The sequence below is a fragment of the Chelonoidis abingdonii genome, chromosome 4, assembly GCF_003597395.2.
Source record: "Chelonoidis abingdonii isolate Lonesome George chromosome 4, CheloAbing_2.0, whole genome shotgun sequence".
Classification (NCBI taxonomy): Eukaryota; Metazoa; Chordata; order Testudines; family Testudinidae; genus Chelonoidis; species Chelonoidis abingdonii.
This window is the reverse complement of record NC_133772.1, coordinates 5,406,946-5,417,520: the sequence shown is the minus strand read 5'-3', so window position 1 is coordinate 5,417,520 and position 10,575 is coordinate 5,406,946. Positions and strand designations below refer to the sequence as shown.

Below are 10,575 nucleotides of genomic sequence, written 5' to 3'. Positions count from 1 at the left end.
GTTTGTTCCTGAGCTGGATTGCATAGGTTCCAGGAGGAATGACAATGGCTGCTGGACTGGGTGAAGAGCCGGCTTTGAGGTTTCCCTCCAGCGCCTACAGTCAGGAATGCCAGCCCCCAGTGAAAATGGAGGAGCAGAACGCGTCAGCCCCAACCAGGGGAGAGGCGGAACGGGGCAGAAAAAGCCCTTTGTGTAATCAGGCTGGTACATGGGGCTACTGAGAGGCAGCACCACAATGGGCAAGCAGGAGCCACAAGAAAGCCACCACCTCCATGGGATGGACACCCACAGAGAACCGGCGTCGCTTCAGTGCAGTTCCACTACCAGGAAGCCAGGGCCCCAGAGGCTTACAGCCACCTTCAGGAGTCTTGCCATGGCTGGCTGGAGCCACAGAGCGCACCAAGGAGCAGATCCTGAGCTACGCGATCCTGGAGCAGTTCCTGACCAGCCTGCCGAGGAAATGCAGAGCTTGGTCTGGGAATGTGGCCCTGAAACTGTGCCCAGGCGAGTGGCCCTGGCAGAGGGTTCCAGCTGAGGCAGCCAGAGTTTGAGGGGCGAGGGCTACAGGTGAGAGCATTTAACCATGATTTATTCCACTGAGGGGATGGGGGGGTGTGGAGACAGATATGCTACATTGTGTATGGACCAGGACCATGGGCTCATTCTGTGGTCCCTGTTCCCCTGTGCTGCCGCTCGCCAGCCCATGGGAAGCTGCTAGATGCCGTGCAGGAGCAGACTATTGGCACTCATTCCATTAGACCCTGCAGTCACTTCTTGTCAACCCATTGGGTTTTTGGTGGATCTGTGGTCCCCTCCCTGCCTCTGTGTCCTTGGGGGACATTCCCTGGTGCTCCCTCTCAGCCGCCACTCTCGAAGCAGGCCCCAGGCCGTGGCTCGCTATTACTGTTGATTGATCCCAGGTCATGGTGCTGTAAAGGTTGCAGGAAGTGGCCTCAGAAGGAAGGGTTCCCTGGTGGGAGCTAGGGAATCTGCTGGCTCCAGACTAGAGCAGCCACGAGCCCATCCCGGGTGTACTCCCAGGATGGGGGATGGAATGAAGCTTCAGATCCCTGTACAAGCGCTTCATGTCCCCAAAGACGAGCCACCAGCCCCTCCAGGGAGCAGGTATAGCTGGTACAGGCATGGGTGGGCTGTGGGTCATCGAGGGGGACGGCGGAAAGGGGAAGGCCGGGCAGAGCATGTTTGAGAAATAGAGGTGCTGGCTCGTCAGGGAAGAGCAATGGCTCCTTGCATCCCTCCATTCCCTAAACAGATCCCTGGATCTGCCCTCGACATTCCCCGCTTATTTCAGGGCTGTCTGCAAGCCCCATGGCTGGCCATCTGAGTTCGCCTCATGCCATGGGATCTGTGTCTACTGCCTCTTCCTTCTTTCTCCGCGGAGGCCCTATTCCACTTCTTTCTTTTCTTTCTTTCTGTGTCTGGGAAAGACAAGTCGTTCAGGAATGTCAGCATTTTAAACTGTACTGGGAGGAAGGGCAGATCAGAGGGGTGCTCTGAGGAATACTGGTGGGGAGGAGGAGGGATTTATGCTGAGCAAGTGTTAGTGACTGTCAGATTCTTTGACTATCCACAACTACAGGGGTAGGTGGAAAGTTTTTGCCACCAGATGCCAGGGGCTCTGAGATCTCCATTTCCTCCTGGGGTTAATATGATCCGTGGATGTATAAAATGGGGATAACAGTGGAGCAGGGATGGGTGAGACTGATGCTGGAATACAGCAGCCAGATCTGTGTCGCATTGGAAAAAGAAAGTTGACAAATTGGAGCAAGTCTAGAGAAGAGCCTCAGCTAAACCTGAGCATGGGGCAAACTCACCAGCCAGACCCCAGGAAAGAATTCTCTGTATAACTCAGATCCCACCAATCTACATCCCATCACAAGCATTGGCATATTACCGCTATAGTCAAAGATCAGTTAATTGCCAAAATAGGCTATGCCATTATGCCCATCCCCTCCATAAAACTTTGATCAAGCTAGTCTTGAAGCCAGATATGTTTTTGCCTCCACTGCTCCTCTGGAAGGCTGTTCCATGAACTTCAACTCCCTATGGTTAGAAACCTTTGCTATTTCAGCCTACTCTGGATGGCCAGTTTTATATTATTTGTTCTTGTGTCCAATTGGTACTTAGGCTTAAATAATTCCTCTCCTCTCTGGTATTTATCCCTCTGATTATTTATAGAGAGCAATCATATCTCCCCTCAGCCTTCTTTGGTTAGGCTAAACAAGTCAAGCTCTTTGAGTCTCTTTCATAAGACAGGTTTTCATCCTCGGATATCTGGTAGCCCTTCTGTACCTGTTCCGTTTGATTCATCCTTCTTAAACATGGGAGACCAGAATTGCACGCAGTATTCCAGATGAGTCTCACCAGTGCTTGTACAATGGTACTAACCTCCTTATCTCTACTGGAAATACCTCGCTGATGCATCCCAAGACCACATTAGCTTTTTCACCGGCCATATCGACATTGGCACTCATAGTCATCCTGTGATCAACCAATACTCTGAGGTCTTCTCCTCCTCGTTACTTCCAACGGATGCTCCCCATGTAAAACAAAATTCTTGTTATTAATCCTAATGCATGACCTTGTACTTTCACATTTAAATTCATCCTATTACTTTACTCAGTCCTACAGGTCATCCAGAATTCCTGTATGATCCCAGTCCTCGTATTGGAAATACTGTCCAGCTTTGTGTCATCCGCAAACGTTATTAGCACATTCCCACTTTTTGGCCAAGGTAGTAATAAAAAGATTAATAAGATGTGGTCCCAACTGATCCCTGAGGAACTCACTAGTAACTCCCTCCAGCGTGACAATTGACCTTCAGTATGACCGTTGTAGTTCTCCTCTTTAACCATCTATCCACTTCAGTTTTCATAGTGATCCCATCTTCTCCAATTTGCTATAATTCCATGTGGAACTGTATCAATGCCTTACGAAATCGAGTAATTATTTCCACTGCTTTCCTTTTTCTAAAAAATCTGTTACCTTCCCAAAGGAGATCGGGTTGGTTGGCACAATCTACATTTGTAAAACCATGTTGTATTTTGTCCCAATTACCACTGACTCAAGTCCTTAACTATCTTCCTCTTAAAAAATTCTAAGACGTTAATACCACAGATGTCAAACTAACGGGCTATAGTTACTCGGATCACTTTTTTTCCCTTCTTAAAATAGGAACTATGTTAAATTCTCCAGTCGTACGTTACAACCCTGAGTTTACTGATTCATTAAAAATTTTTGCTAATGTGCTTGCAATTTCATGTGCCAGTTCCTTTAACGTTCTTGGATGAAGATATGTGGGCCCTAATCTAGTCCATTAAGCTGTTGAGTTGGCTTCCACTTGGATGTGGTAATACTACCTCCATATCCTCATTCCCATTTGTCATCTCCATTATCCCTAAGCTCCTCATAATCTCATTAAGACTGAGGCAAAGTATTTGTTTAGATATTGGGCCATGCCTAGATTTCCTTACCTCCCACAGGGAGAGGAGAATGAAAGGTAGGAGTAGGGAAGGAAGTGAGCTGTGGCAGCTTTGCTGGGGGCAAGTGTCTCCGGGAGGTTTTTTTTTTTTTGGCGGGGTGGGAGTCAGGATATTTCCTGGGCCATTTTCCTCATCTCTGCCTCAGTGTCACACCCACCCCCCCAGCAGGCGTCATCCAGCAGGGTGCACATATCATTCCCATTACTTTTTCTCACTGAGAGGCTGAGACAGAACAAGCCCCCCTCTGGGGAGGTTAGGGAGACCTAACCTTGCTCCCACCCTGTCGATTGGGTGAGCAGCAAGGAGCCCTTTGGGTTCCCCTGCCCCAAATCCTTTCCTGCCAGATAATCCCACCTTGCTTCTCTCATTCCAGCTGATGGCAAAGCCAGTAGTGACAACAAAGGGGAAACATGTCACCAGGAAGCAACCAAACCAACACAACAGAATAGGCAGCATCGCCCTGGGAACACAACCCAGCAGAAAGAGCTCATAAGCGCACCAAGAGTGGGAAGGGCATCAGTGTCGGCTCTGCATTAGACATCCCAAAGAGTCACGGAGCAAGAAGCGCTGGACGTGTGATGAGTGTGGGAAAAGCTTGGCGACAGCTACGGCTCTCACAACACCGGAGGATGCACGCCGGCCAGAAACCTTTGTCTGCACTGCCTGTGGTAGGAGCTTCAGCCAGAGCTCGGTCCTCTGACTGTCATCAGAGAACTCACACCGGGGAGAGACCTTACATCTGCACCGAGTGTGGGCGACCCTTCAGTTACAGCTCCACCTATCGGCACAGAAACCCACGTGGGCCAGAACCCTATATCTGCACTGGCTGCGGGAGACGCTCAACCAGAGCTCACATCGCACAGCATCAGAGGACCCACAGCGTTCAGACCATGGCACAGCTGCACAGCAGGTCTGAGCAGTGCTGCTGCCCTAGAGCAGCCATGGCAGGGTTCTTGTGGCCTAGCTTGTGTCAGGTATCTGGGCCTCTGCCTGGTCACACAGATAGAGAATGGAGGGTTGGGGGAAGTGTAGTCGCAGCATTCAGTCACTTTCCTGGGTGAGCTGAATGTGCTAGGGGATTGTGATGGGGGATCACAGTGAGAAGCGATATGGTCTTATGTCTAAGAGGTTGGGCGCGGGGGTGAGCTGGGAATCAGAACTCCTGGTTCTGTTCCTAGCTCCAGGAGAGTGTGATATCTAGAGTTGGGCAGGACTGTCAGTTGGGAGATCATGAGGTCTGTTCTTGGAGGCTCCGATATGTTTTCTCCCCAGCCACCCTCTATTTGTAAAAGGCTTTGGCTCCCTGTGTGAAACTGCCAGTAGTGAAAAGTATAACAGGGGCTCAAGGACGGGCCATCATTGCAGCCAATAGGTGGCTGGATACAGAGATGATGACTCAAGATGGGAGGAGAATGCCTGAGCAACAGAGATCAAAGTCCATTTCTAATTGAGCACCCCATGGGTTTGGGGACCAGCAGGGCAGAAGGGTCAACGCCCACAGCTCTCTCCATCTTCTGCGGTGCTGAGCAGCTAGATCTCTAGGAATATCCCTGGGCTGTAAATATAGACTCCCGCCCTGAACTCCTCGTGTCTTGCACTTGGCTCTGCAGGCTCCTTTCTGCTTATTTGGACTTAGGGGTAGCGTATCATGTGTTTTTTTGCCTGTGCTGGGAACTGCCTTGGAACCCTGAATTCCCTGTAACAAGGCCCCATACAGGGGTTCTTATCCTACACTCCCTGCTGCAGGTGTTTGTGCTTCGGCGCTGGGAGGGAGCAGCAGAGCAGTGAAAATGCAAATTGCTTTAGCTGTTAGTAGGAGCTCTTGTTCTTCTAAAGCTCTTTCTCCAGCTCTCGCCTGGAGCTCCCCACAGCTTACATGCATTTGCCCCATTTCTGTCCTCACTTGGGACTCTGCTACTCTGCAGTTCCAAGGGCCATATCCTACTACAGTGCACGAGTAACAGTAGTGACATTCCCAGCATACAGACATGGTTTTTCCATCAATGTTTTCTCACCGTCTCCATGAGTGGCAGTAGCCTTAGTGTAGTGGGAGATTGGTCTATACACTGGATGGTTAGATTAACCATACATGCGTCACACAAGTGCAGGTAGTTTTTTTTCGCAAGGCTTTAATGTGTATCTAGGTCAACTAATTTTTTAGGTGTAGATCAGATCTTGTGCATAGGACCCTATTACGCTTGGCTTTGTCCTGGTAATGTAAATGTTTGTAGCCGTATGCCTCACCTATCCATTGCTAACCAGGGTCGACAATCTCGCCCAGTCAAGGTCACAAGGACCATGGCTCTGCTCTGCACTGGACATATGACCGATTCTGTAACAGGCTCTTTGAAAGTGTTGGATGGGTCTGGGTGGTGATAGTGAGGGGGAAATGCTGGATTTGGCTAGCTGTGCGTGCCTAGGGGGAATGAGACTCTGAAGGCTCTGGGCAAAGGGCCACTGTGTTCATTACTCTCCACACAGGGCCAGGCAAGATCCTGATGTTCTGCAGCCAAATGGTCCCCACAGGATAGACTTGGCCACACAAGCCAAGATCATGGGGGGAAAGAGAGGGTGAAAGAAGGCAGAGTCAGGGACACGAGCAAATGGTTTTGGGATGGAGGCAGCCGGATCAATAGCCTGGGCCAACATAAGATGGACAAAATGGGTTCATACCAGAGTTTCATCTGTCCCCCAGTTCTTGTCTGTCCACAGTGGCTAATGCCAGTACTTCAGAGGGACATTGAAGTGACAGTTATAATCAAATAATCATTTCCGTGTAGCCCTTTCCCAGTCTGGCAAACAGGGACAGACACCATCATGCACCCATAGCCACTGATGGACCTGTCCTTCATGAATTTATAAAGTTATTTTTTGAACCCTGGTTAGAGTTCGGGCTTCACAACGCCTTGGCAAAGATTTCACAAGTTGGACTGTTGCGTTTGGAATGAAGAAAGGTTACTGACTTTTTGTTTGTTTTGAAACCTGCGTGCCTATGAATTTCATTTCGGTGATCCCTAGTTCTTGGGTTATAAGGAGTCAATAACATATTCTTATTTTACTTTTCTCACACCAGTCATGATTTTTGGCTCGCTTAGTTCGTCTCTTCGTAGGTTGAATGTTCCCGTCTTGATAACTTTGTCTGCTATGAAAGCTGTTGCATCACCCTAAATGTTATTGCTGACGGTTTTTCTGGTAGGTTCTTTCAATTCCAAGATATCTTTTGGAGATGGGGTACCAGGAGCGAGAGAGACGATCGATGAAGAATCCCCTAGCTACCACCTGAGCTGGAACAAGAGCTGTACCAGGGAGATTGTGCCCAGGCCTGGAAGGTGGTCCAGTCTGAGGAAAAAACTACTGAGCATCTGCTGAGGGTGAGAAATTATCTGTGATCATTTGATTAGACATAGATTTGCGCATTTTATTTTATTTTTTTTTGGTGACTTACTTTGTTCTGTCTGTTACTACTTGGAACCACTTAAATCCTACTTTCTATATTTAAATAAAATCATTTTTACTTATGAATTAACTCAGAGAATGTTTAATACTGGGAGAGCAACAAACTCTGCATATCTCTCTATCAGAGGGTGAATAATTTTATGAGTTTAACCTGCATAAGCTTTAACAGGGTAAAATGGATTTATTTGGGTTTAGACCCCACTGGGAGTGGCATCTGAGTCCAAAGACAGGAACACTTCTGTTAGCTGCTTTCAGGTAAACCGGCAGGTTGGGCATGTAATTCAGATCCTGGGTCTGTGTTGGAGCAGACAGGAATGTCTGATTCAGCAAGACAGGGTGCTGGAGTCCTGAGCTAGCAGGGAAAGCAGAGGAATAGAAGTAGTCTTGGCACAGTTGGGTGGCAGCTCCCAAGGGATTTCTGTGATCCAATCCGTCACAACCTCCTCTAATGAAGACCCTTGCTCTGAGACTGTTCCTCAGATTTGTCACCTAAAAAAGGCTCAGGTTTGAGAATCTCCCTCCCATCCGCCCATGAAGACTGATGCAAGAATTCCTTTAGTTTCTCCTCAATGGCCTTATTGTCCCTGAGTGCTCCTTTAGCATCTCGATTGTCCAGTGGCCCACGGATGTTTACACGCTCCTGCTTCCGATGTACTTAAAAAAAAATTCTATTACTTTTTGAGTCTTTGCTGCTGTTCTTAAAATTCTTTTTTGACCTTCCTAATTATATTTTTACACTTCATTTGCCAGACTTTTATGCTCCTATTTCCTCAACAGGATTTAACTTCCACTTTTAAAAGGATGCCTTTTTGCCTCTCTCTGTCCAGAGAAGGAAATTCCTGCAGCCCAGCCAGTGAGTCGAACAGCAATGGACTCTGGCTCTTGGTTTTTAATTGTGGGGCCGTTAATCATGGGGCCATTGATCAAGTTGAGTTATTTGCTATATGTCCTGGGTGTCTGATAGCTCGTGGGGGCAGGGATGGCTGTTGCTTTCTGTCACTTTCCATGACAGAATTGGGGGATAAAGGGGTCTTTCAAGCAGGGGGGACTTCCCCCTGTTGCCTTTAGAAGGGGGGGCTTCCTCGAGCTGCTCCAGAATCACCCCACCAAGCTCCAATAGAGATAGGACAGACAGACCTGAATAACCCCACCCCTTCCCTCGCCCCACCAGAAGACTGGAGGGAGTAAAGTGCCCCTGCCAGGGCTGCTCAGCCAGCTGCCCCTGGCCAACTGCATAACTGCCACTATGGAAGGACCCATTCTAACTGGTGGAACAAGGGACGGCATGTTTGACACAATTCCAAATCTGGTGCTTTAGTAAAAATTCCCCTTCATTAAGAGAGCAGAAAAAATAAAAGGTTTTCAGTGACAGGCAACAAAAGATGAAACTTCAAACTCTGAGCCTTTGTTGCCCCTCCCTCCCCAATACTGAAGTGGTTTGTCCACACCTGGGCGTTGTGCTTTTTTTGTCCGCCACTGGAAGAAACCATTTCCTGTGTGTGGGTTGTTAAAATATCTGGGGCGCTTGTTTAATTGGGATTTTTTTCCTGTCAGGAAATTTTAAAATACAATCACTCCCCTCACCGCATTAGCTCCTTTTCATCTGAGGATAAAAATCTTGATCTGAAGATAATTTCCTTTCACACACCCCAGGGTAGAAATGGTTTTCCAAGCCAGGGCTTCAGTTGGTTTGTTTCCCTTCCTCTCAGTCAGGCAGAGGAGGGCAGTAGACACAGATCTGCGCTGCTTCTGCAGTGGCTCCCACTGGGGCAGAGCTGGGCAGCTCTGGGGCATAAATTCCTCCACACACACACTAGGGGAGGGAGAACACTGTGTGGGGTGGGGTCGAGTACCAGAGAACCCACGTGGGCCAGAAACCCTATATCTGCACTGGCTGCGGGAGACGCTTCAACCAGAGCTCACATCTCACAAGACATCAGAGGACCCACACGTCTCAGAACCATGGGCACAGCTGCACAGCAGGTCCTGAGCAGTTGCTGCCCTAGAGCAGCCCCATGGCAGGGGGTCTTGTGGCCTAGCATGTGTCAGGTATCTGGGCCTCTGCCTTGGTCACACAGATAGAGAATGGGAGAGGGTTGGGGAGAAGTGTAGTCGCAGCATTCAGTCACTTTCCTGGGGTGACTGAATGCTGCGAGGAGGGATTGTGATGGGTGATCACAGTGAGAAGCAGATATGGTCTTATGTACTAAGAGGTTGGGGCGGGGGGTGAGCTGGGAATCAGAACTCCTGGGTTCTGTTCCTAGCTCCAGGAGAAGTGTGATATCTAGAGTTGGAGCAGGACTGTCAGTTGGGAGATCATGAGGTCTGTTCTTGAGGCTACAGATATGTTTTCTCCCCAGGCCACACCCTCTATTTGTAAAAGGCTTTTGGCTCCCTGTGTGAAAACACTGCTAAGTAGTGAAAAGTAAACAGGGGCTCAAGGACTGGGATTCATTTGCAGCCAATAGGTGGCTGGATACAGAGATGATGACTCAAGATGGGAGGAGAAGTGCCTGAGATCAACAGAGAATCAAAGTCCATTTCTAATTGAGCACCCCATGGGTTTGGGGACCCAGCAGGGCAGAAGGGTTCAACGCCCAACAGCTCTCTCCATCTCATCTGCGGGTGCTGAGCAGCTAGATCTAAAGGAATATCCCTGGGCTGTAAATATAGACTCCCACGCCCTGAACTCCTCTGTGTCTTGCACTTGGCTCTGCAGGCTCCTTTCTGCTTATTTGGACTTTAGGGGTAGCAGTATCATGTGTTTTTTTTTTGCCTGGCTGCTGGGAACCTGCCTTGGAACCCTGAATTCCCTGTAAACAAGGCCCCAAATCAGGGGTTTATTCTATTCCAGACACTCCCTGTGCAGGTGTTTGTGCTTCGGCTGCTGGGAGGGAGCAGCCAGAGCAGTGAAAATGCAAATGATGCTTTAGCTGTAGTAGGAGCATCCTTGTCTCTTCTAAAGCTTCTTCTCCAGCTCTCAGCCTGGAGCTCCCCACAGCTTTACATTGCATTTGCCCCATTTCTGTCCTCACTTGGGACTCTGCTACTCTGCAGTTCCAAGGCCATATCCATACTACAGTTGCACAGTAACATAGTAGACATTCCCAACATCAACAGAATGGGTTTTTCCATCAATGTTTTTCCACCTCTCTGAGTGGCAGTAGCTAGTGTGGTGGAAGAATTGGTCTAACACTGGAGGTTAGATTAACCTAACTGCGTCACACAAGGCAGAGTTTTTTTTCCAAGGCCTTTAATGATGTATCTAGGTCAATCAAATTTTTTAGGTGTAGATCAGATCTTAGTCATGAGGACCCATTACAGCTTGGCTTTGTCCTGGTAATTGCTAAATGTTTGTAGCCTAGTCCTCACCATATCCATGTAACAGGGTTACAATCTCGGCCCAGCCAAGGTCACAAGGACATGGCTCTGCTCGGCACTGGAACATTGACCCATGCTGTAACCAGGTTCTTATGAAAGGTGTTGATGGGTCTGGGATATGTGCATAGTGAGGGAGAAATGCTGAGATTGCTAGCTGTGCTGCCTCGGGAAATGAGACTCTGAAGCTCGAAGCAAAGGGCCAATGTGTCATACTCTACACACAGGGCCAGGGCAA

The 10,575-nt window shown here is 48.7% G+C and overlaps 1 pseudogene; it reads left to right on the top strand.

Moving 5' to 3' along the window:
- The first annotated feature begins 272 nt into the window (after nucleotides 1-272).
- LOC116825109 (zinc finger and SCAN domain-containing protein 21-like) lies at nucleotides 273-10,306 on the top strand (annotated as a pseudogene).
- The last annotated feature ends 269 nt before the right edge of the window (nucleotides 10,307-10,575 follow it).